The following is a 27,420-nucleotide window of genomic DNA, read 5'->3' as shown; positions in this document are numbered from 1 at the left end:
CTCTGATCTCATTTCCTTATTGCCAGGAAGGTCCTGTCCCAAAGCCTCAAAGCAAAAGGTGGACGGGGGTGAGGCTCAGACCTGGGTCACCACAAGAATTCCCCTTCCTGGATCCACTGGAGCACAGCAAAGCCCAGCCGGAAATCCATCAACAGTTAATGAGAAAGCCACAAGGTGCACCTAATGGGTTTTTAAATCAATTATGAAATATTTTCACTGATCACTTGTTAACATCTAAAAACTTTTACAAATTAATTTTATTTAAAAAACTCCGAACAGCCTGTTAATGCCATAAATGTGTTTTTTATTGTAAACACTTATTCTTATTTTAAAAAATTTATTAGCATAAATTAGTTGTACGAAGGGGTTTCACTATGATATTTACAACTTGCTATAGTGTACTTTGATCAAATTCACTGCATTTATGCTCCCCTTTCTTGATAAATTTGTTTGCAAATGCAACAAGAATATTGTGTGCAGGTGTGTCACACACTAGACTTGACATCACTTCTCTGAATGGGCTTCTCCATACCTAAGCAGTGCCCACCTGCCCATTTTTAGAAATGGGGCTGTCTTTTTTTAATGCCAGTGTGTGTCCATCTGCACAGGTGAGTGGTGGCACTGCTGAAGTTGCTCGGCATGTGACTCTCCTGAGCCAGCAGGGTGGTACCTCTGGATATGCACCAGCTTTCTGGCAGCTATTTTGGTGGGCAGAACCCATGGCTGATGTCTGTGGGAAAGGGTCGTGTAGCCACCCTGGGACCCAGAAGGCAAAGAGATCCAGGAATCAAGAGATGTGAGGCCTTGTTAATGAGGGACACTGAGGCAGTTCCCAAATGCCAGGCTCCTGGACCGTCTGGCAGAGGTCCTAGCTACAGCAAGGTGCTGCTTTCTTTAAACCTGCAACATGGGGACCCAACCACATACAGGGATTACAGGACACACAAAGTAAACTGTTCAGCCATTTCCACATTGGTCAAATCCATTCTTGACTTGGGTTTTAAACACCCTGTTTGGAGAATGATGCAGAGGTCTTGGAAAGGGGCCAGAGGGAGGTGACAATACTGTGACAGTGTAGCCAAGCAGGATTGCATTTTATACTTAGAAGAAGGAAAAAGACTTAATAACTAACCACTTACAAGTCTGCAGAGGGTTTTCACAAGTTTACATCTCACCAGGCTTAATTCCATAAGTAATAATGGTGGTCTCTTTAAAAAATATGAAGCAGGAGGGGCTTAAGTTAGATCTGAAGAAAGCTGGCTTGTGGTAAGTGTTACTTATGGCAGTAATGATCTTCTGATTGAGGTTGTAGAATCTGTTCCTTCCTGAAAACACCGTGTCCTGTCAGGTGGTGCGCACCTATGATCCCAGCCTTTAGGAGGCAGAGACAGGAGGATCTTAAGAGTTGAAGGCCAGTCTGGGCCTATCTCAAAAAAACAAAGCAGACAAAAAAGGATTTGACTCTCGACCAAAGTTACTGCCTTGCCTGAAGACTGAAGACTCGGTCTGACTTGACAATGAAAAAAACAAAAAAACATGAAAATCTCTTCTAGTTTCCCATCTTACATTTTTACAGAATCTTATTTCTCAGTCAAATATATCTACACTGAATTTGTATTTTCAATTGAGTTTTTCTTATTGCAGGTCACTGGGAAAATACAGGTGGAGGAGCTGCCCTGTTAATTCCTGGGCCTGGGCCTGTGCAAGTCTTTTTTTTTTTTTTTTTTTTGGTTATAATTTAAATTTTGATTATTTTAATATTTTATTGTTTTTACATTCACATATATATACATTCATGTGTAGACATTGTTTGCCCCCACCCTTCCAGGTAGAACCTGTTCCGCCCTCTTGCTCTCTGATTTTGTTGAAGAGAAAACATAAGAGATAATAAGAAAGACATAGTGTTTTTGCTAGTTTGAGATAAGGAGAGCTATACAGAGAGATTCCTAGCATTGCTTCCATGCACTTGTGTATTACAACCCACATTGGTTCATCTCTGCCAGACCTCTTTGCTACTTCCTGGTCCCCTTCCCATAGTGGCCTCTGCCAGTTTAAGATTACTTTATTTGCTTCTCTACAGTGAGCACATCAACCACATTCAAGTTTTTGGTTTTCTGCCTTTCCTTATTCTTCCCATGTGTGGTCTCTCCTTAGTGTGTGACCCATGTCCAATAATATTACTGCATTTGTTTTAGGTCTATAATCCACATATGAGGGAGAGCATGCGATTTTTGGCCTCTTGAGCCTGCCTGACTTCACTTAAGATGGTGTTCTCCAGTTCCATCCATTTACTTGCGAATGACAAAACTTCATTCTTCTTCATGGCTGAGTAGGATTCCATTGTGTATAGATACCACATTTTCTTAATTCATTTGTCAGTAGTGGGGCATCTTGGCTGTTTCTATAACTTGGCTATTGTGAACAGTGCTGCAATAAACATGGGTGTGCAGGTGCCTTTGTAATAACCTGAGTCATATTCCTTTGGGTATATCCCTAGAAGTGGGATTGCTAGATCATATGGCAGATCTATGTTTAGTTTTTAAAGAAGCCTCCATGTTGTTTTCCAAAGTGATTGTGCTAGTTTACATTTCCATCAGCAGTATATGAGGGTTCTTTTTCCCATGCGTCCTCACAACATTCGTTGTTGTTGGTGTTCTTGATGAAGCTATTCTAACAGGAGTGAGGTGGAATCTTAGTGTGGTTTTGATTTGCATTTCCTTTATGGCCAGGGATGGAGAACATTTTTTCATGTGATTTTTGGCCATTTGGACTTATTCCTTTGAAAAAGTTCTGTTTAGTTCAGCTGCCCACTTCTTTATTGGCTCATTGATTTGGGGGAAGTTTAGTTTTTTGAGCCCCCTGTATAGTCTGGTTATCAGTCCTTTGATGTATAGCTAACACAGATTTTTCTCCCACTCTGTGGGCAGTCTCTTCAATTTAGAGACCATTTCTTTTGTTGTGCAGAAGCTTTTTAATTTCATGTAGTTCCATTTGTACATCCTTTTGCTTAGTTGCTGGGCTGCTTGAGTTCTACTGAGGAAGTCCTTGCCTATACCTGTTACTTCCAGAGTATTCCCTGCTCTTTCCTGTACTAACTGCAAGGTTTTGGGTCTGATATTAAGGTCCTTAATTCACTTTGAGTTGGCACTAGTACAGGGTGATAAACATGGATCTAGTTTCAGCTTTCTGCAGACGGATAACCACTTTCCCAGCAACATTTGTTGAAGAGGCTGTCTTGTCTCCATTGTGTGTTTTTGGCATCTTTGTCAAAAATAAGGTGGGTGTGAGCTCCAAGCCTTGAGCCCAGCTTAGCCCCACAGTGACCTCACACAGCCCTTTCAGGACCTGGCACTTGGTCTCAGTTATGGATGTCTTAGGCCTGACCTCAGCCTTCCTCCCTTTGCATTTGTGTCAGAGCTGCATCTGAAGAATTCCTGATAACTAAAATTAATGTCAGCCTGTTTTTCTCCAGTTTTCTTGTCTGCTGGCTCACAATTAAACAACCCAGGCTGACTGGAGACTAAAATTCCCCACGAGGTGACCTGCGTCACTCACTCAGCAACCTGGTTCTGCCTCCTCAGATAATGGTACCTCCATCTGGGCCTTGCATAGCTCCAAGACCCGGGTGGCCAGACATGTGGTTCCAGGTGGCCACAATGGAGAACAGGCCACACTGGCCTTGTCTGGCTGTCAAAGGACCCAAAGGGCATATTATCTTCCCCTGATCTGAGCAAGGAATGCATTTCTACGGGTACCACATCCGTGTCTCACTACCTCTGACAGGAGACACCTGCAGCCCTTCACCAGGTAACCAGAGGCGGGTTGCAGCTGCTCCGCCGGAACCCTGAGGAAGAGCCCAGCTTGGGCCATCCCCACTCAAGGACAGCCAGTAGCTGGGCTCAGAAGACCACCTGTTGGAACAGCAGAGAATCCCTTGACACTTCACTTAAAATCGCCAGAGAATAAGCACATTGGAGCATTAGAAGCATTGTCAATTTGATACTTTTTTGAATATGAAAAAAATTAGTTTGAAAGCATCAAGTGAAACAAGGCAAAGACGCTGGAGGAAGAAAGCTGACCTTTTTCATCACACCTCACCCTCTCCTGGAGGCTCCAGTGCCGGCTGGGCCTGTGACCCCCCATGTGGCCTTCACATATGTCACATCCTTAGGAATTTCACTTATCTTCATGGAAACAGAATCCGACTTTGTAACTTCCTCGGGGCCATCATGCTTTGCACACTTGATGGCCCTACAAGTCAGTGAATCTGCATGCACTGCCACCTTTGCTTTTTTGACGTTTATATACACCTGCCGTCATATAATTTACACAACTAAGATTTTATTATGTGTGCTGTTTTTAAGCACAGGCTTATTAAAAACTTGTTTGCCTCTACTGTCCTTCTACTACCTCCTCCAACTCATGTCAGCAACCTGTGACATGTCCTGTGCCTTGTTCTACGCCCATGTCCTAACATACAGATGTACCACGTGAACACACATGCTGGGTGCATATACATTTTGTGTGCATCTTGCTTTTCTCATCAATCTGTCAGGGAAATGTCCTCCAATCAAATCGCGAAGCTCTCATTCACTCACAGTGGGAACGAATCCTAACTTGTCTGAACATTCTTCCACAAAGGGCATACATTTTGTTTTATGTATTTATTTTTGGCTACTACAAAGGATGCTAAACATCCTGTGTGTTTACAGGTAGATCCGTATCTGTAGATATTTATGCTTGACCTTCTATGGAACAGACTTTCAGGGGTGAAAATTCTGAGACTTTGGGATAATTTAACACACACACACATATACATATATATATATACACATACACACCAATGCATGTGGTACAAGCCGTGAGCTTGGAGCTTCTGAAGTTGAGATATTTTCTTCTTCTTCTGTTTTTTGGGTTTTGTTTTGTTTTTGGCAATAGTGGGGTTTGAACTCAGGGCCTTGCACTTGTCAGACAAGCACTCTATCACTTGAGCCATACCCCCAGCCCTTTTTGCTTTAGTTATTTTCTCAAATTTTGCCTCAGAGTGCCTGGACCATGGTCCTTCTAGTTACACTTTCTGCTGGGAATGACAGGTGTGTACTACTGTGCTCAGATATTTTTTTTGGTTGAGATGGGGTCTCTTGAACTGCTTGCCTGGGCTGCCCTGAAACTGTGATTCTTCTGATCTCTACCTCTTAAGTAGCTAGGATTACAGACGTGAGGCACTGCACCCCACTGGGACACTTTCCATGTTGTAAATTTTTTAACCTTGTTCCTAAGTAGTTCTTAGTATTTCTGTGGCCTTCTGTGGAGTCAGAGTGATGGGTCCTCCAACTACCCAAATTCTCCCTGAGGGTGGAATAGCACAAAATCCTGCAGCAGGAGCAGGGGTTCTTACTCAGAAGTTTGCCCAGCTCCCCTGCATGCTCTGCCTCCTGTCTCCAAGGGAACTAGCGGGTCTGCTGCAGAGGATTGACAGCTGTGGGATACTCACAAGACTGGAGGAGATGAATGGGAAGGCTGCAAATACCCAGGCCGTGGTAAGGGATGGACACCAGCCTGCACCAACTCTCTCAGCAGCCCTAGCAGAAGCTCAGCTCTGACTCTGGACCTCACCCCTTTTCTATACACACTGCTAGGGCCTACTGGGACATTCAGCTTCCCTTAAAGTGACTGCTTGGAACATAAGTTCTCTCTCTCCCTTGATGGAAAAATTACTACAATTGAACAAAACAGCCACCTCCCTTTTTAGCATCAACAAATGAATGAGTCATGGTGGGTGGGAAGGAAAAACCACAAGGGCTTGGGTGACTTTGAAAAAAAAAAAAACCTTGTTTAAAACAAGATGATACAATCTCAGTCCATTCATTTGGCAGTGTTATTTATTAACCAAAAAAGCTGGACCAGAATGAGCCCAGAGGAACGGCAGGACGAGGGTAAACTTATATCCAACGCTTGTCCAAGGTGCACAACTGTCCTCATTTGTTTGGACTGCTGTAACAAAATATGATCAACTGAGTAATTTTATACATGACAAACATTTATTTTTCACCACTCTGAGATCAAGGTGTCAGCAGAGTGTCTGGGGAGGCTCTGCTTTCTGGTCATATATGGCAGTTTCTTGCTATGTCCTAGGGGCAAGGGAGCTGGGGAGGTTTCTAATATTTGGGTACTACTCCCATTCACCAAGACTTCACCTTCAGGATTGAACTGTTACCCTAAAGGCTCCACCTCCAAATACCATCTGCTTGGGGATGAAGATTTCAACATAGGAATGGGGGTTGGGGGTGGTCACAAACATTCAGACCAGATCAACAATGGAAGCATAGAGGAGAATGTGCTGGAATCTGCTGTTCACTCTTTGATGTGTACCCCTGGTTTTAACCTTGCTTGCTGTAACCTGGGGGAGAAGGGGTGAAGACAGATGCCATCTGGGACCCATTGGCTTCTGACACAAGGAATATTCAGGCTTACTGGGAGGAAAGGCTGTATGGAGCCCACAGAAAAGGTCACTCTGGTCATGGCTCCGACACTGAATAGCTGGAGGACCTTCATATAGGCATTTCACTTCTCTGGGCCTCAGTTTACCTGCCTGGAAACTAAAACCATTGCATGAAATGTGTCCCAAAGGCAATCTCAGCTATGAAATGCTATGTTTTTTTTAAATTAAAAATAACATTTTTAACATAGCAAAAGCAATAATGTTTTTATAAAGAAATCAGAAGCTACAGGTGGGTCAAAGAAAGAGAACTGAAATCTGAAATTTAATTAATAATTAAATCAGAAACGATATTACAAGCACTAAACTCAACTTACAAACTCATTTCTAGCCTCATAGGCTTTAAAAATTACACACATACATCCCTCTTAGTATTTATGTAAAAATATATATACTTCCAATAAGGAATCTTGTCAGACACATAACATTACAATATGGTTTTTTTTCACTTCACATGCACTTGAACTTCTCTTTGTGTCACTACCAAGCTCATTTAAAATGTCCACCAAATGTTGTAGCATATGGGTGTTCCACATTTTATAAATGGTGGACATTGAAGCTGTTTTGTACTTTCCACTCTTATAAATACTACTGTGATGAAAGTCTGGGTAATTCCTTCTTCACTCACATCTTAATTTGGTACATAATCATTTATGGTCCCCATTATAATGGTTAGAAAGGCAGACATGGGTGATATGTGCTAAGAGCCGACAGCACAGGCCACACCAGGCCCAAAATGTTCTGTTGTATGAGGGAAGGAGGGATGTCTGAGTCAAAAATGAGCCCGGAGGCAAAGAAGGCAGAATGGTAGAAAGTAAATGATAATGAAATACATCACATCTGCACAGGAACAGGACATAACGAAACACGCTGAAAACTGTTGAACAACATGGGATGGGGGAAAGGGTGAGGAAGAGTAGTGGAGAGCGGGTAGACTGACTTAAGCATAATGTATTTACAAGTAAAATATCAAGGTAAAATTTCTACTGAACGAACAGACACCTAAAAAGGAATGTGAAGTAGGTCGTGTCAAGGGGAGAGCAATAGTGTGTGTGTGGGGGAGGGTAAATGAAGAAAGTAAAGAGGGTGAATATGGTTGATGCACTTTCTACACAAGCAGGAATATGGAACACAAACCTGTTGAAGTCACCATAAGAAGGGAACTTGGGTAGGAAGGAAATTGGAAGAGTTGAACCAATTTGGGGTATAACAGATGTATATGGAAATGTCACAAATGAAATCCCCTGTATAACTATAATAAAATAACAAAAAATGTTCTTTTTAATAAATTAAGGACAGGGAGGCAAAACAGGGCCTGTCTGGCGTGGAGGCCTGTGTGGGGGTGGGTGAAGGAGGGTAAATAAAGTGGAAGCACTATAAAAATAGAACGGTGAAGCCTGCTGATACTGCTCTAAGAAAGGGGACCAGGCTGGGGGGTGGGGGATAAAGGAGAGAGAAGGAGGGGCTGAATCTAAGTAAGATATGTTATAAGCACTTATGTAAATGTTATAATGCCCCCCACACAACTATGCTGACAGTAAAAAAAAATTTAAATTAAAAAAAAATTTTTAAATGAGCCAGGTTTTAGGGAAGGGTGTCTGCTCCAGCTGGCTCTATGTAACCAGGCTCACTGAGTGAAGAGCTGGTGGGGTTGGGGGCTTGGGCTGGTAAGCTCATAATGGTGACTTCTGAAGTAGCCACCATGTGGGGAAAGGAGTATGATTTGTACCCCAATTTCAAGTACTTCAGAGCCTCTGAGAGCCTCTGAGGGTCTGCAGTGCGTAGTAGGGGGTAAGAGGGGGTGGTGGGTTATCGTGTTGCCTGGAAATAGGGAGAATGTTCTCTGATAATAATCGCTGCTTAGCTATTCCCTGAGGAAAGAACTAAGGGTTCTCCTTCATTGGCTCTCGGAATGCCTTTCATTACCCCCTGCAGTAGGAAAAAAAATTGAGGTCTCATGAACAGGTGCCTGCAAGATCCCTGGGATGATATGCCTACAGTGTTTGCGTTCCTTCGTGAATAAAAACAAATGTGTGGGATGAGAATGAGGCCCTTGGGCTTGGAGAACTCAGCAGAGGCTGCTGGCTATTGCTGTGAGGCAGAGGAAGCCTGTCTGTACCCACTTCACAGATGGCTGCTCTCAGGACACAGAGGTTCAAGAGATGGTCAGAGTGCATGCCAGAGAGCTGCAGCACAGACAGAGACTCGTCCTTCATCCAGGGATGGCCATACCCACCTTACCATCATTGCTGCTGAGAGGGTGGCATGAGGTAATGTCTCGGAACGTCCACTGCAAACTATAAAATATTATATGTCTATGTGAGAGATTACTATGACTTATAAAGCTAAATTACTGCAATTTTAAATGAAAATCTCAAATGGCCAGTCGGTAGAACAGTAAGTTTTCACTCTTATTTTTCCTAGTGGGACAATAAGAAGTATCTTGAACATATACTGGATCCCACTATGGGAGCTAAATGTTTCTAAGCTGTTCACCTACTTAACATTCTACTTAATCCTCACAAAAAACTTGTGGGATGCAGGTGTTCTGGTAATCTCCATCTTACTAATGAAACTGGTGCACAGAGAGGTTAATTTGCCCCAAATCGTATCATGTATTATGTGTCAAGTGTGCTGTGTCTCAAAGTCTGTGATGTGTTCTGCAGTCACATGCAAATGGACCCAGGACACAAGTTTGACCTGAACTTTCATGTGCCTTAGAAGGTCTACACCAGCCTGGAAACGTGACCCCCTATCTTACCAGCACCAGGCTGGCCTTTCTAGCTGGTGTTCTCCAGCATTCCATGCTGCAGTCTGTTCCAGTACAAAAGGGGTTTAGCTGGCCCATGACCCAAAGGACTCTGTGATATTTTCCTTCTGTGTCCCATATGCAGATGGGCTCTGAAGACGACCATCTCCCCTCATTGGAAATCATGAATTTTTATGAAGCCAGTCCACAGTTCCCAGAATCCAGTCGGGTGCACTTTGCAGACCCAAACATGCTGTGACCATGGAAGGTTTCATTGCTTGCACCTGCTAAAACATTTGAGGCATTTGAGAGGCAGTGAAACACATTTGCTTTTCATTTTATCTGACTTGGGAAACCTTTGAAGTGTTTAATAGAGGAGCCTAGGAAAGACCCCCACCTCTTAATCATTTACTCACAAGGCACATTCTCGGCTGGTAGCCTGTCAAGCAGAAACTGAACGAAGCCCACTTTTATTAAGTGTCACATGCCCAGTCACTGTTCATTAAAGGTGTTTTAAGGTTTGAATTATATAATTTATGAGAAAAAGAAATAAAAATTCCATTGTTTTATTAATATGCAGCCCAAGATCTCCTGCTCAGAAGAAACTTGAAGAAAGTTGGACTGAGGGACACAAGGGGGCAGCTGGAGGTGGCCTTCTGTGCCTGCCATCTGTGCTGTCCTGGCCTCCCACATCTACACTGTTCCACCCCAGGCAGAAGCCTGGCCAGAGGGCAAAGCTCTGGGAAGGAGCCATACCAGCCTGTCCTCCCCGCTGTCCTGAGGCCTGCTGTGACAAGGACACCATGTCCCTCTACTCTCTCCAGGCCTCTGTCTCTTCCAGTAAGGCCTACAACAAACAAACAGTAGGAAAAAGCATTCTTCAAGTGACTCTGAGTAACTCCTGAGTCACAGTCATTGAGAGCTAATGTGTCCGTCTCTCAGGAAGGTGGGCAGGGACTGGGTACCAGGCACTTCCCACGTGCTGACACCACTCCAGGTAGACAGATAACCTCACGGGTAGCTGAAGGGAAGGAGCGCCCAGCCCAGCTTCATTAGCTGGAAGAAGAAACAGAGGGGCCAAGTTGTGGCTCCAAGGCTACTTTTAATATTTCCTCTCAGGTACAGAGGAAAGCCCACCCAAGCCCAGGCCTGCCTTTTGGCTGGGCTGTGGGGGTGGGGATGGCCAGGGCAGCTTGTACCTTATCTGGACTAGTGGTGCTGTGAGGAGGCTCAGCAGGCCCCCAGCAGGGCTACGAGCTGCCTGCATGAAGAACGTGTCATCTGACAGATCCTCAGCATCTCACTGGAGCCTTTACAAGTTCAAGTTCCCTGGAGGATTTGCAAGAGGAATGCTCAAGGGATATCTTTCGCATGACACAGTGGAACCCCAGGCCCCTCCTTCCCTCCATAGCTTCTAATCAAAGGTGGGTAACCAGCCTTACCTGCCCTGGACCTGACTTTGCCATCCCCCAACTGTCGCCTCTGACAGAGAAATGTTGCTTTCCAAAATGTGGGCAGTCTGAAATGCTTAGACCTTGGGCAGGATTTGCAAAGTGGTGTGGTGGAAGGTATTTCTCACCTCCACCCCTTCCCCCTTTCCTGCCCACACAGAGAGGATTGTGAACTTGATTTTAGAGTATGTTTTAATCAAGTGACCCATGTATTACAGGTGCAAAGCTATACCAGGCTTTTCCCCTTCAGCTCAAATTTGTGAGTTTTTTCATTTTGTAAGGATCTCAGGTGCTAAGAATTTTCTAAGACATCTAACAGCAATGGTGTGGAGTTTTGAGCACAGAGGACCCTTAAAGTCAGGGTTGGGGTTTGGGGGGTGCAGGGCAATGAATTACTATTTGGGAAGCTCCCATTTCCCAGCCCAGGCAGATTACGGAAGGCCCTGTTTGCAGGAGGCCAGGTGGTGGGCCAGGTTTTATAAATCAACATCAATCATTAACTCACTTAATTTTGAATTACCAATTCCACTGATATTCTGATAGTGCTGCCTGCTGGCAAGCTGGATGTGGAGGAGCCCTGCCTTTGATCTGCCAGCTCAATTTCCATGAGCAGTAAAACCACAGACCTCTGAGGGGCCACAGGCCAGAGACTTCTGACATCTCGCAGAGGCTCTTGGGAGCTCTGAACTGCTTGTCTTGATGTCCAGAGAACTCTGGGTAGTGGATCAGGAAGGAGCCCTTGAAAAGCCATTCACTCAAGATAAGAAGGTGAATATGGTCGATGTACTTTCTATACAAGAATGAATGTAGAATTTTTAAACCTGTTGAAATCACCGTAAGAAGGGAACTAAAGTAGAAAGGAGAAAAATAGAGAGGATGAACCAGTTTGGGTTACAATTCATATATACATGGAAATGTTGCAATGAAACTCTGTATAGCTATTTTGCACACACAAAAAAATGTCTTTTTTTAAAAAACGGAGAACAAGAAGGTAAAACAGGTCCTTCTCTGGAGATTGGTACCAATGTGTGTGGGGGGATATAAGGAAAGGGTATAGGAGGGTGAATATGATGGAAATACTATGTACTCATATATATAAATGGAAAAATGAGACCTGTTACAGGAATCGGGCGGGGAAGGATTAAGGAGAATGATGGAGGGGGTGAATTCAACTTTGATACAGTGTAAGAATGTTGATAAATGTCACAATGTACCCCCAGTACAACAATAATTTTAAAAAGATAAACAACAACAAGAAGAACCCATTCACTCACTCATGCTGCACATGGCTTTTGCATTGGGGGGAGGCACTGGAACACAGAGAGGAGTAGGTTATTTCAGCCAGTCAGAGACACAAGCAGCATGCAGGACTCCATGGGTGCCTAGATGGGGAAATAAAGGTAGCTGTGGGAGCTTGGAGGCCTTCAGGGAAGGATGCCCAGAGGAGGCGGTGCCTAAGCTGAGACCTGAAGCCGGGGAAGGAGGTAACTGGTCCCTGGGCAGAAAGAAAGGTCAGCTCTGAAAAACTCTCTGCATCCTGAGAGGAGTGTGGAATTTATCCAAGGGTACCAGGGAGCCATGGATGAGTTTAGAGAAGGAGGAGTGATAATATGAGTAGATTCATATCCCAGAGGTCAAGGCCTGCACAGAAGACTGGAGAAGGGGTTAGTATTGGAGCAAGGAGACAAAACTGAAATCTGACATTAGCAGGAGTGCTTCCAAGGGGTCAGTTGGGTTAAGCAGGGACTAACTTGGGCATATGGGCTTCCAGGAGTGCAGGAGAGACCTGTCAGGAGTCCTGGCCCTGGGACATGACGAGCCCCTTGGGGCCACTAATGGCAGAGCTGTGTGGCACCTGTGGGAGACAGCATCACTGAGCCCCTCCTCAGATGTAGAAATTGGGGAAGCTGAGGCAGCCACAGGGAAGAGGGAGTTCTGAAGACAGATGAAGGGTGCGCTTATCTCAAGTCTTATAAGATTTAAATAAATCTTTGGAGTTGGGTAATTTGGGGGGCTGAGGCCCTAGAAAATAATTTTTCTTGGACCCTAGATATGCATCACGTCAGAGCTGACCCAGGGAAGCCATGGGCAATTGTACAGGTTGGACACACCACCAGGTGGGTAATCCTGGGTGGCATATAACCTCTGTCAAGCAACAGGATACCTTTCCCTGTGTGATGGAGACTATTAGTTTTCCTCCTGGAGAGTTATGAGATCAGGGTAGGCAATCACTGCTATGTCCTATGAGACTCTTAGTCCTTTACAACGAGTTTACTGTGGGCCTCATAACAATTAATTTTTAAGTTAATTGAACACTTACTATGTGCTGGGTTTTCTGCATGCTTTTGCATGTTAGCTTTCTGAGAAGTAAGCATCCCTATGTCCATTTTCACTAATGGGAAAAATGAGGCTCAGGGAGAGTGAACAACTGGTTCAAAGTCACACTGCTGATAAGTATAAGATCAGGAACTACAAAATGTGACGTTAATTCAGTCATGGCTGAGACATTGCTAGAGGCTGGAGGTTACAGAGATGGGAGCTAGAGAAACAACTGGCTCTGTGCTCAGTGACATAAGCACAGGCTCTGGGGACCTGGGAGAGGCTAGGCACCGTCTGTGTGCAGAGCCCTGCTCTCTGGCCCGGCTGGTGGCTGTTTCCTTTGTGTGTTTGTTTTACAGGAAGCTCTGCCCACCTGCTTGGGCTGCACAGTTCAGAACCTGCCCATCTTCCAGCGCTGCTCACCTGGATGAGCTCAGTCATCCTTTGCAATGAGTGGGTACCTGGAGGTAAAGCCTGGTATAGGAGAGGGCGGGTTAACCTGGCCATCTCCACAGATTTCCTGTGGAGAGTTGATGACAGGTGAGTCAAAGGAGCTCCTTGAGTCTGGAAAGGCATGGTGTCTCTGCTGCCACTACCTGCTCGGCAAGGTAGGCTGTGGGGACAGGTGGCTGTTGCAGTATAGCTCATGGTAAATACTAACTTGAGAAAAGCTGTATGATAGGGAGAATGGCACTTACCACTCAGCTGGCAGAAGTGAGAGTACTCAGACAAATGCGCTGAAATGCTGGCATTTAATATCTTTTCCCAAGATGCTTTGCACTGGGGCTGGACAGATAGAGACAGGCCCCCTTCAATTAGCTAACAGGTTCCAGTGAGAAAGGGGGTCTTTAGCTTCTGTTCTGTGCTGGGTATTTGGTTAGGCATGCTGCTGGTTTCATTTAGCCCTCCTGCCCAGCCTCCTGGCACCCAGTGTGACCCACATTTTACACAGAAGAACTTGGGGCCTTGCAAATGAGGTTCAATGTGCAAAAACTCTGGGTGGCCCACTCCTCACTGTGTCCAAATGTGTCCCTGCCATAGCCTGTAGGATTCAAAAGTGGCATTTATTCTGGAGGAAAAAGGAAACAAAGACTCTACCTGCCCCCAAAATGACAAAGAGGACAGGTCCTGGCTTGCCAAGCATAGAAGACAGATTTAGTGCAGTGGGAATTAGCCCTAGGTTGCCACCCGAATGCTGGGGGTGGGCACGGGGGCTCAAGCCAGGTGTTCCTTCCCTGAGGGTGAGAAGTGAGGAGATGGATGAGTGAGACAGGAGTGACTTGGGCCACCCTCTGGCTGCCCTGGACCTTCCTGAGTGACCCGCATATTCCAGGTCTCCCTAACTCAGAGACTCTAATCCTGGGAAGCTGTCAGTCCCAGTCCCACACAAACTTAAAAAAATACATGATTTCCTTTCAATAGTATGAAAATAATTCATTAACTGAACATTGAGTACATCTCCATTGCAATGGTAATTAGCTTTGTCATAGAATGACTTTCATTTTACTATGTGCTAAATTGGGGTCCAGAAAGAATTCCCCAGAACCTATGAATTCTTGTTCCTTTCACTGGGGTCCATCTGTAGTTGGAGTTTGAAAAACATGGCCCTCACATGCAATTATCCTCCCCAGCCACAGAAATTAGAAAAGAGGAGACCCAGTTACCTACTCTAGGCCTACAGGCTATGGGACAATGGAAATGGAGGAAAATCCACTAGGCCCTTGAGCTCTTCTTCCCAGGTCTTTCCAAAGCCTGGCTTCAAAGCATGAAACCTGGCTGAGGGGGCTTGCTGAGCAGGGGACTCAGCAAGGTCCCCAGAGCCCAGCCCCACATTAGCTGGGATAATTTCTGGACAACCCCTGATTGTCTCTAGGGGTGACTCCTGGACTATGATGGGGTTTCTGGCTCGGCTGCTTTGGTCTGGTGCATCCCCTTTCATGTGTGTTGTTTACTATGTAGGACTTGTGCACCTTGGGGATCTGCAGCCGTTTCAACGACTGAATGGTTCCAGCTGGACCTAACAGCTGGGTTCACCATCAGCAGTGATAGAACCACAGAAATTGCCACGGTCACTGTTCGCCACAGTCTACTGTGCGATGTCACTCATTTAATCCAGGCTACCTTCAGTCAATAGTCGAGGTTTAGGAAGGTCAATCAACACACTCCAAATCCCACAGGCAAGGGCTATAGCTGCTGCCTCTTCTGTCTTACAGCTGTCACAGAGGTCTTGCTACATGCCTACTATGTGCCAGTCCTCACCTACTAAGTGCCAGTCCTCACTCTGGGTGCAGCTGGGGAGGAGAGTGGCTGCTCAGCAAGGGGTGCCATTGTGTGAATTGGGTGTGGTCACTTACGGAGAACATCCAGCCTAGTACCCAGCATTTGGGAATGGCAGCCTGGGGCCCAGTTTAGTCCACCCATCTCTCCTGTCTTCCCTCCAAGTATGAGCACACTAGCTCCCAGATAACATTACTTTTAGGGAGTGCAGCACCCTGATTCCTAGGAGGAATTCATCCGTAGAAAGGGCTGTGGGAGGGGGCTGGAGATGCCTAACCTCTACACTGAGGAATTTGGTTTTCTGGAGTGCTTCTGATGCAAGCATCTGGGCTGGCCTGACCCAGGCAGACTAGCTAGGTTTGGAGAGCTTTTTGGGGGTGGGGTCAGGGGGTCATTTGTCTTTTGTCTCAGGAGGCGATGAACTCAGGGCCTCCTGAGCAATGGTACTGGGGACAGGGAGGGATGTCCCATGCCCTTCTGTCTTCTCTCACGAAGCTTCTAAGGAAATTCCATTGCATTGTATTTACAAGGCATCCCCAACTGTCAGCTTCCTCGAACACAATGTATTTAATAAAAAGCCATTAAGCCCTGTAAAGCTGTCAGAAACCTAAATGACACTTGTAATAAAATCCTGTCGGGTGACCTGTTCTGGTTAATCAGGCCTGGTGACATCATCACCCACGGATCTGTCTGATACCCCGGGTGCGAGGTATATTTAGACAGCTTTATGATCCACACGGATTTGAGTTATTAAAATTGTACAGTTTTGCAAGGAATTTGGGATTTAATAAAGCAGCAGCGAAACTACAAAAGGAGCAATAACCTTAGGCAAAAGCCAGTCTCCTGTGTGCTCGGGGCATGTGCTAGGATTGGTTGCCTGGCCAGGGTTGATGCCAGGTGTGCTCGTGGGCAACTTTGTGTTCTAGAATGCCTCTATCTGGCATCTGCAAGGCGTGCAAATCAATCACATCTTTCCCAATGACTTCAAGGTGCTGAATTATCCTTTTAAATGTAGACTTATGGATTTATTCAGATTACAAGATGATATGACCACCAATGCCAGTCTAATAAGCCATTCTGAGCAAATGCAACTGCTAGATTGTAAGTATCTTTGGCCCCTACCTACCACCTGGATGGTTTCCAGGCCTCCGGCCTCTTTAAGGCCTAACTATTTATCTTGAACTACACAGTCTGACTTCATGTAACCAGCATGATGAGACAGACAAACAGAAAGACACACACACACAAGGGATACCCATTTGCTTGATCATCTGTAAATTTAGATGAAAGGGACAGATATCAAAAAGGTGTGCTGGGCACAGGGTAAACAAATCACACCTGGTATCCTGGCATAAACTGGCACAGTACTTCTGATATCTCAAATTATTCCATTTGTTTCTCAAGATATTTTAATCCCACATGACCTCAAACTTCCCGTGAACCAGGGCCTGGACCCAAGGCCGCCCACGGCCTTTGCAATAAATCCGTTGTCTCCCTTCTCAGCCCTCAACCCAGGCCCATAGATCACCCCTCCCTGCATCTTGCTTCAATTACTCAATTAAGTGCAGTAAAATTCTCGTGGGTTTTGCAGATGTTGCTTTATTATCAAGGCTTCAGATGAACACGAGGGTTCAGGAGCCGAGGTTATAGGGAGGTTGCGGGGGGGAAGGGCTGGGATCGGGCACCAGGATATTTGCAGCGACTGCAGGGGCGAGAGCCCGGGAGAGGGCAGGGGCATTGCTCTCAGTGCACTCAAACCCCTTCCCTTCTCAGTTTGGAGACTTCATGATGTTATCTCACTGAGCAACTGCTTGAGAGAAGTAGGTATTTCGCCTTCCAATGAGAGAGTGCTGTGATTAACAGACGCTTAATTGGGCCATTTATCAAGAGCAGGACCTGCCCTCAAGTCACTTGGCTAAGTAAATTATTACCCACCCTGCAGGTGTTGGACTGGCAGACCTATTACTCTTCTCCAAATGGTCTTCAGAAGATTTTATATGGAAAGATGATTTATTTCCAGGAGGGGTTCTATTGTGCTTGTGCTTATCCAGAGTGTGGCAAGATTCTGCTCGGCCCTTCTTTCTTCATGCACCAAAGAGGATGGTTGATAATAAGAATCACAGAGTCCAATCTGGTCAGCGTCAGAAGGACACTTACAAATCGAGCACAACCTGGCCATTTCACAGATGGCAAACTGAGGCCTGGGCAGACCAAGCCAAATGATATAGCCAGTTAGCACATGAGTAAAGGTATTTCCTTCCTTTTATTATTTTTTTAAGAGTGTGGTTTCTCTAACTGATGTTATAGAATTCCTAAAACCAAGACTTTAGTTCTGAATAAGATTTTTTTTTTTAATGCCTTAAAACAGGAGTTTTCAACCTTGGCATTACTAGCATTTAGAATTGGATTTTTGGTGTGGTCTATGTTACACATTTAAGGATATGTGCCTCATCCCTGACCAGTAACTCCTCTCCCCCACCATTATGACAGCCAAAAATATCTCTTGAAAGACAGCATTGTCTCTGGTTAAGAACCACTGCTTTAAAGATTGTCACCGTCATCATCATCATCAGATTAATAATATGAATAATAGCAGCGAACATTCTTTGAGTGGTAGAAATGATTAAGTACTTACCCACTGACTCGCTTAAAACCTCAATAACTCTGTTATGTGGTGTAATTATTACTCCATTCTACAGATGAGGAAGTCTAGGCTCAGAGAGGCGAAAGTTTTCAAGTTCATGCAGGTGTGGTAGAAACCCTGGAGTTTCCTACCCATGCTGCTAAACAGAGGAGAATATTGAATTTAAATTTTTGATGAAGCAATCAAACTGTCCCATTTCATTTCCTATTGTCCCCAGTAGTGAACCTGTCATTTAGACTATGTTAGGACAAGAAGTCTTCTTGCTCCCACATTAAAAAGGAGAAAGGAAAAGGCATTGTGTAGCTTGTTCATGGGATGTGCTTGTCTCTGGTATGAAGAGCAGTGTCTCTCTTCCCCGAGGAAGCTCTCTACCAGTCCCCACCATTGACACGTGCACGTACGCACTAAGGCTTGTAAGCATGGGTCAGGATGGGACCATCTGAGCAACCATATTTCACTCAGCATTTACCTCTTCTGTGTTCTTCCAATGATGCTTAGTCTGGTCTTCTTCCATAAGCTGAGGCAGATTTTGTCCCCAGACCTGGAAACTGTCTGATACCTGGGCTAGGAAATTTCCAGGTGAAAAATGGCCAGGGCTAGGCTGTAAAGGTAGAGCATTTGGGTTTCATGCCAGGAAATAAATTCAATGTAAAACAGTGATGTGAGATAAGACCCAACCATATGAGGACATGAGATGTATGTCCATAATATAACGGGACGTGGGGATGAAATAAAGGAACATCTTTGTGTGAGTGTTTGCCAAGTCCAGATCAGAGGTGCCTCTCCTGTAGCTCCAGATTCTATGGCCTAGTTCCTTAGATTAATCTGATTTTATTATTTCTATTCACCTTAATGTTGAATTCTTCACCTATTTATCTTATTCTGCTGTGAACGTTGTGTGTGTGTGCATGCAGTCATGTGTCGGGGACTTGTTCTAAGAAATATATCGTTTGGTAATTTTGTCATTGTGCAAACATCACAGAGCATATGTATTCAAACCAGGATGCTATAGGGCACTCATTCATGTGCCCTCTTTATGTAATCAAGAGATGTGGTCCACAAGAGATGAGGGAGGTTCTTGCTGTTGCAACATGGCTCACCATTTTAACAGTAAGTAAACTTTTAATATCTATTTTAATAAGTACTCTCCAAAGTAACCATCAGAGTACACACAACGTACTATGTGTGTACACAAGCCAGCAGAATCATATTGATTACTATCAGTATTATGTACTGTAAACAATTGCATATGCTTTTATAATAAAGTTGCTATACTTTTATACAACAGGCAGTGCAGAAGGTTTGTAATATCAGCATTCCCACAAATGTTTGAATAATGCTTTGCCTTGCATCATGACAGCTACACTGTCCCTAGACAAGAGGAAGTTTTCAGTTCCATTGTAATCTTATAGGACCACTGTCACACATGCATCTGTTGACTAAAACATCACTACGATGGACAAGACTCTGTATGTGTGCTTACTTATTTATTTTTAGTGGGTCGTATCAAAACAGCAGCAGCAGCAGGGTATAAATACATAAATGCTGACAAGGTGGAATAGAGATGGGATGACATATGGAATGGACAGGTTTCGCCCTAGGGCTCAGGGAACCGTGACCTCTATGACTTCTGGCTTGCACACCTGCATCTCCCCAAAACTACTGGGTGCTGCTGGCAGAGCAAGCTCGAGCCACCCGCTGACACCTCAAGTCAGATGTACACTCCTGGGCCATCGGGGAGCTTTCACTCTGTTGCATTTCAGCTTGAGATTCCTTGTTCACCAAGTCAGACTGTATAGTGAAAATACTCTTCCAATCCTGAAGCCCTGCCCAGAGCTCAGGCTCAGTGGTCTCTTTCCATCCTAATCATTTGTTATAATTTTTTCTCCCTTCTAATAAAATGAACACGACATGCAGAGGAAGTGAACACTCAGATGAATTATAGTGGGTTCCACGTTCAGGGCAAGGGACAAGAAACACTGGCATGTATCCTAGCATGAGAGCAAGGAAGAGGAAGAGGGAAGAGAGCCCATGCAGGCCATGTGTTTCCTCCTGCCCACAGTATGTACTTTCTCCATTACAAGGAGAATGACGGCCATGGGTGCACCATGGTTACATATGGAGGGCACCATAACTATTCCAAAGCCTTTGGATGTATTTAATCACAGGAAAGATGAGGTTAAGAGGGATTAAATGCTTGTTCAAGATCATTTGGGCAAGTTTGGATTTGAACTCCAACTGTCCCCCAAACTCCATTATACCTGCTGTCCCACTTAATGGATGGAACATGGCAAGGCCTGTCCCTGACACCATGGAATCAGAAGGAAAGACATTCAGAGGGTGTCTTACAGGAGGCCCATGCCTCCTTCCCCAGTACCTGGGGGCTCCCAGGGGGACCTTGCAGCAGGCCACATGGTGAGCAGGGGTGTGCTCAGTCCTTTCCTTGCATCAGTGCCAGCAGTTCTGTCTGCAGAGCAGGCCCCTCCCTGGGTCACTAGCCTGACTGCTTGCTGACTGTCCCCTGAAGCCCCTGGTGCAGGCTTTGTAAAGACCTGCTGCTGGACTGTGGATTGATCGGACCTCAGTTGTGATGGATGTGGAGGGACTTGCTAAGCTGCTCCTGACAACTACTGTCTCCAGGCCCAGCCTGAAGCCACCAGCTCATAACACACCTCCCACCCACAGGGAGGAGAGAGAAAAGCAATCATGTCCTGAGCTTGAGATGTGAGAACTGCTTGCTTGCCCCCTCTCTCTTCTCCCCTCCCCTTTTCTCTGGCCTCCCTGGATGTGACATTGTCTTTAGTGGGAAGGAAAGCCACTCTGAGCAATCAGTTGCCTGAGAGTGAGGGTAAGGGAATATGATTATCCCCTAAAAAGGCAAATGTCAAAGTACAGTCCCTTTGGAAAACAGGGAAGGTATTTTAAGTGGACATTTGCTGCTATTTATTTTTGGCAGTACTAGGTCTTGAACTCAGGGACTCATGCTGTGACACTTGAGCCACACCCTCATTCCTTTTTGTTTTGGTTTATTTTTCAGATAGGGTCTCACCCTTTTGCTCCGGGCCAGTTTTGTACTGGGATCCACCTACTTTTGCCTCCAGAGTAATTAGGATTATAAACGTGAACCACCATGCCCAGCCTTGGCTGTTGTTAAAATTCCACTCGGACATAAACCTCAGTTCATTTTGAATAAATGGTTGATGGAAGCTGAGGCCCTCTTGAGTTTTGGGGGCTCTCATCTGGGTAGACAGAGAGCAGTGCTGTTCCTTCTTTGTGGTTTATGTGACATATTCTTGGCTTCAGGACAGCATGAACGGCTAGACCCAAAATGGACACTGTGAATCCATGCTTATTCACTCATCCACTAATGCTTTAGTGAGTCCTCCAGTGTGGGAGATCTTCAGGAATCAGAGGCCAGATGCAGTCTTCCTGATGTATAAAGACCAATGGGCATCAGAGTAAGTATCAATCAGATGTTCTCACAAGTAACTGGAATTTGGCTGAGGACCATGAAGGATAAGGAGAGAGTGTGATGAGACCTAAGCGGGGCGATGGGAGTCAAAGAGGGCACCCTATTTGGATTGAGCACCAGGCATGGCTGCTCTGAGGAAGGGTTTTGAGGTTTCTCAAGACCTTGAATTGGAAATTAAAGGAAGGAAGAACAGCAAGTGGGAGGAAACAGGGTCAAGGCTCCTTGAGCCTTCACCTCTTTGAAGGTTGAAAGGGCTGAGAACCCCAGTGGGTGAAGCAGGCAAGACATTCCAGAACTTGCCAAGAAGGCAAAGGCTGGCTTTATACAAAATGGGGAGGCGGTATGTCCTCAGCTTTTCTTCTGTGGCTTCCTCCTCCACCCAGCCTTTGTCTACCAAACCTACTTTCAAGAAATAATCTCAGGCCTTTGGCTTAAATAAAAAGGTCCTACCACAGATCTTTGTGGGATAGAGGTGAAAAAGAAGTGGTCTCTGTCCATGAAGCTCACAGTTTCTTTAAAGTGCCCTCACAGGGACCTGTGCAGGATATCAGGGGGCAGGGCCGGAAGGAGGCACTGTGGGAGTTTAGAGGGGCCATGTGGGCCAACCAGGGCACGTGGGTTTCTGCAGATCGTGCCTGGGCACAGGCCCAGGGAATCACCTGAGCCAGGTACTCCTGGCCTCTCTAGAGCTCTTCCAAACCTGGTGTCCGGTGGGAGAGCGAAGGATATTTAGGGTGCAGAGAAGGCAGCTCTTGGAAGGCCAGGGCTCTTCAGTGGAAGAAAAACTGTGGTCCTAATGAAAAGGGGTGTTAATGTCTGTTTAGTGTTTTTCCTCCTCAGAGGGCAGCCTTGTGGTTTGAGGAAGGCTGTCCAGACAGGACTGGTGTCATGGCAGATAGAAACGGAAGGTCAACCACACCCCTCAGGTCTCACCCCTAAAGGCTTCCCGAAGGACGTATGCTCAGATCCTCTGAAGTGCTCATTGCTGCTTTATAATCTCTATAAAGTGCTGCTTAGTGGCCTTTTAGGCAGACAGTCCTGCTGGGCCCTTAGTCTGCCCGTGCCTCAGTTGCCTTCTATAATGAGCCCACTAAGCCCATGTGTGTGGTAGGTGTGAGGAACCTGTGATCCTGTATTTGTGAAAGTATATGAATGGTGCCAGAGAGCGTTTATTGAGAAACGACTTAATACAGGCCCAGGGCCTCTCACAACAACCCTGCAGGGGCCTCTCTTAGTGTCCTGTCTCTCCATGTGAGGAAACGGAAGTGACAGAGGTTAATCACTGGCCCAGGTCACATAGCTAATTCTCAGAACTGATTGAGGCCTGTCTTCTTAGGCTCTGCCCACCCTAGGTTGCATCTCAAAATATTAACATCAATGCACACCTTGTCTAAAAAGTGATTTCTCCAGCTGTCGTATGTTGAGCAGGGTACCTTGAGGCCCCCAAGGCTCTTTGGTCCCATTTGGCAGATGGAAAGGACGTGGTCAAGGGCAGAGCCAGGGGAGGAAGAAGTAAGTGAATCTCTCCAGCCCTGGAGGGAGATGGTGGTGCTGAACAGCCGGGGACAGCCCGGGTTTCCACTCGGCTGCCTCAGCCACGCTCCTACAGCCCAGCTGATAATAGCTTATTATGTGCTTAATCTGGGCACAGCCGGGCCTGGCAGTGGAATTGCATCACATCAAAGCGAGCTCTTCAAAGGAGCAGAAAGCTGGCCTCTGGGGTAATTAGTGAAGGGCCTACTCGCTCCGGCTTGGGACAGTCGGGAGGGTGGCAGGCAAGGTCCAAACGGCATGAAAAAAAGCTCAAATTGTCAGTTCTCTGGGGAACTCGGACAGGCAAGGCTGCTGACTCAAAAAAAAAAACGGGTTTTGTTTTCTTTTATAAACTGCTAAGATAGTTTTTTCTCTCCCTGCCTGACTCAAATGCCCTGATCAATTTATTCTCTTCTGTTTCCTGGAACACCATGTTCCCTCTCTTTAGACGGCCATGTTCTTCTGGAAGGACCTGGAAAAATCTCAGACATACTCGTACACACACAAACAATACCACCATGACTCAAAAATGAAACCTGAAAGGTGTCAGAACCTTGTTTGTGCTGAGAGGTGTACCGAATCAGAGCACCATGACTCAGTTTCCCCACTTTCTTAAGCTGAGCAGCCCCAGGTTATTATTGAAGAACTTGGAGGGGTAACAGGTCTGGTCTGAGACCTCTGGGAGAATGGATGGATGTGCCCATCCCTCGGTGGCCCGCCCTCCCCCTCACCCAGCTGGAGAGAGCAGGCAGGTGATGTCATGCCTTTAATCCCATTTGCAGTCCCTGTGGCTTAGCCAGGTATCCCACCAGCACGACGCAGAAGTGCAGAAAGTGCTAAGAGTCGTTATAATGGACTCTGGTACCTCTTTTTGATGGCCTGTGGGGCAGGCAGGCTAACAGGCTCTAGCGAGTTTGACATCGAGCTGAATGGTGTTGAACTGGCCAGCAGGGGGGTGTGGGAAGCCACTGTGCCTTGGTGGCAGGTGAAGTGCTGATTCCAGGACTGGTCGGTGCAGGCGGAAGCAGATGGATTTTCAGTCCTGCTTTAGTAAATGGCAAAGTTTTCACTTGCTTGAACATTAAGGGAAGAATTAATCTTACCCATCCGTTAAGCATACTTCATAACAGGCATCTTAGATAGTGAAGTATTGGAGAGGCTGACTTCTCTGAGCCAAATGGGAAAGATGCTTTTGGATATTGAGCCAAACCCACCAGACCGGGGTATAGGTCGTGGCAAACAGGATTTCCTGTGTAATGAAAACAAAACTGTCTACTTTGCATTTGCTGATGATGCAGGTTGTAGTGGGACATTGTCTTCATTTATAATTTTGGAGCATGGAATTTCTTTGTATCAGGGTGTTTGTGGCCAACAGTGAAAAATAAATGATGAAGCAGACACATCAAGAGGTAAAGTGTTCAGTGTTATTCCCTGAAAAGGAGCCCTTGCACCCTGGGAACAGATAAGGCACTGATGCTTCTAAAATGACTTAGAGACTTAAAATACCCAGGGCCAATTCAAATTCCCTTTTAGGAATCTTTGGCCCTGGCTGCAAGCTTTTCTGTCCCACCTTGCCTCTGCATTCACACGCCCCTTGTACTTGTGTGACTCAGGAACCCCATGCTGACAACATAAGCCTGTAAAATTGCTTCACAAAGCACCTGCAGCCTTTGCTAATCCTCAGGTGTGAATATACTATCCACCTGCTGGATAGTCCCTTGGTACTTGTGTTAACTATATTGGAAATCACTTCTGAGAGTGGCATAGCATCCTGGAAAGAGAAGACAGGAGCCCAAGGTTGGCGCCTGTCACTGATCTGCAGGTCGACCCCCTCATTTCCTTGTCTCTAGAATGGTTGAAGGGTGGGTGGAGTAGGTGACTGAAGCATGCATGAGGCCATCTGAATTGAGGATGGTTCTCCCTTATTGTGACAGTAACCCTTTGTCTTATCTATCTGTGGGCACTGAACTGTTTGTCTACAAGTTCCCCTCACCCCACACCCCTGCCTCTTTTTAGCCAAGGACCTTTTGGGCAAGATCTGAATTTGATTCTCTATCACAGATTGAAGTGCCTGGCACAGAGCAGGAGCTCAGTAAGTGATTAATAAGGGTCTTAGTTCATTTTGTGTCACTATAAAAAAATACCTGAGTGTGGGTAACCTATAAAGAGATTGATTTGACTCATGATTCTGGTGGCAGGAGGTTCTAAATTGGTTTTCAACATTACGGTATTTCAGTTTGACTCTGTAGGGATATATGTAACACTTAGTTTTCTTTTCTGATTATAAAAGAAAAGGATAGAGAAGTGATACTCACCATTCAAGCCACCATTTGGGTGTGCATCGGTATCCTTTCAACAATACCATATCACATTCCAAACACATTCATGGGCCTCAGATGATGTTTGTTTTCAGATAGGCTTTTCTTCTGAGTGATCACAAGTTCTGCCCCCTTGGGATACTCACCCATGCATAGGGCAATGGGCCCACCCAATCCTTGCCAGCTAAGGCATTTCTGGACACTTGATTGACCACTACATGGTAGAGCAGAGGTGGAACGGAAAGAATAGGCTGTGGCTTCGAGGAGGAGCCTCCATCTGGCCATGGAGGCGAGCGCTCACAGCTCTGGCTGCATTCATTCCTTGTAGAGTTCCCTCCAGAAACCACCACCAAGTCCACCCATAATGTCCTCTCTTTTAGGGATACTTTCTTAACTGCAAAAGAATCTAAAAATACATTCGATATACTTGAGATGTATGATATGTTGTTTAGAAAGTTAGACTAGGAGGAGGAATGCAATTAAGCTGTCAAAATGTAATTATGTCTCCTATTTAAGTTAAAGTAGCTCATTCCTATTTACTTTTCATGGTTTCGGAGTTAAAAGTGAAGAAAGTTACCAGGACAACTGTTGGTTATAAAGTGAAGGCTCTGCGTGCTGGTGACAGCTTAGGAGCTGTTACATTCAGATCATTTGCCTTTAATATCAATATGATGCTTAATTTTCAAGAAAACTGAGGCACAAAATAAGCCAGTTGGGGGCACAATGGACAGTTTGATTCAAGAAATACACCTTGGACTTGGTGGTAACCCCCAAAGGATGTGTGTGAGTGCGCGTGCAGCTTTCACGGGTCTCTGCTATTTTGGTGGCTCTTGGCCTCTTTATCTCTATATTCCCTGTCTCAGCACTCTCCTGGTGGAAAGCTTCCTTTCCACACTTGGTGGCTGTGCAAATGCTATTTATACTAGAAGTGTGTGCTAACATTGACTTGGGGCACTGGGCTGTGGGTTCTCTCCTTAAGTTGCTCAGACACAAGGTGGAGAGACAGAAAAACAAATCATTTTGATCACATGTCAGGAGCACTGAGAGAGAGGTAGGAAAGACAGCTATGTGGCCATGAGAGGTAAAAGCACCCTAGAAGGCAGCAGAATGAGGCAGGAAACTGTAATTTTAACAGGGTGAGTATTCCATTGCCTGCTGTGCTCGTCAGTGGAGGCCCAGGCTCAGAACAGATCTTGTGGTCCAGAAAGTCCAGCAAATGAACAGAATGGAAAGAACAACACACACACGCAAAGGATTAAGAGTAAACAGGACAGAAGGTCCTGGAGAGTGAGACAGAGTCATGGCTCCTGGGCTTGGAGGAGTTGGGAGTGGGCTGGGTAGTGGTGAGGGGGCTGCAGTCATTGGTCAAGCCATGTCTCTTCAATGACATTTTCCTTTTTAACTAAAAACCAATGGATTTTTAGAAGGACACAATGTCATACCTGTGGTGTCCCTGCCAACAATGTAGAACCTGAGTCCAGTCATGGGGAAACATCAGAGAAGCCCAAACTGAGTAACTGGCACATGATCTTCAAAATGTCCCAAAGGTCTGTTCCAGACTGGAGGGGACCACCATGAGTGTTGAATTTCTTGATCTGGTCAAGGTCTCCAGTTTACTCTTACATGGGGAGATAAGGGTTGGGGGGAGAACAAACAGCAGAATGGATTCAACTGGTGAATCCACTACAGGGTTTCTGGGAGTTTCTTAGCAACTTTTCTGTGAATTTGAAATTACTTCAAAATAAACAGCTAAAAAGATACAGACTCACTGTAGTAATTTTGGAAAATTCAGAAAAACACATGGTGGTCCCAATAAAATGAAATCACTCATAATCTCATCCCTCATCCTTCAGAAATAACCAGGCTTCACAAGCTGTGCTTCCTCTCATTCTCCTGGTGGCACATTTCACAGGAGTTACAATGTACTGTGCCACCACCTCCCTGTGCACTGTGTGACGTCTGCTCCTGTGACTGTAGGCACACATTGTCTAAGAGCTCTGACTTGCTTACTAAAATGTTTAGTTTGACCACGTAGTGGCTTAGAATCCTGGGTAGAGGGCTAGCAGCAGCATTCACCACACTGGATGTGGTTTCCACACTGTCCTCTGGCTATAGAGGTCTCTTTAGGTCTTTGCCTTTATTTAAAAGTCATTTGGAA

General features: G+C 45.5%; 1 long non-coding RNA gene across 7 annotated transcripts; it reads left to right on the top strand.

Annotated features, from left to right (window-relative positions):
- The first annotated feature begins 8,294 nt into the window (after positions 1–8,294).
- Positions 8,295–27,104, top strand: LOC141424742 (uncharacterized). Of its 7 annotated transcripts, XR_012449619.1 has the most exons (5): positions 8,295–8,769; positions 9,829–11,467; positions 12,750–12,816; positions 13,378–21,397; positions 23,393–27,104. It is a non-coding gene; the product is annotated as an uncharacterized lncRNA (long non-coding RNA). The 7 variants fall into 7 exon arrangements; XR_012449615.1 differs by having other exon boundaries at positions 12,750–21,397; XR_012449617.1 differs by having other exon boundaries at positions 9,829–12,816.
- The last annotated feature ends 316 nt before the right edge of the window (positions 27,105–27,420 follow it).

This window comes from Castor canadensis, chromosome 7 (assembly GCF_047511655.1).
Source record: "Castor canadensis chromosome 7, mCasCan1.hap1v2, whole genome shotgun sequence".
Taxonomy (NCBI): Eukaryota; Metazoa; Chordata; class Mammalia; order Rodentia; family Castoridae; genus Castor; species Castor canadensis.
This window is presented reverse-complemented; position numbering and strand designations above follow the sequence as displayed.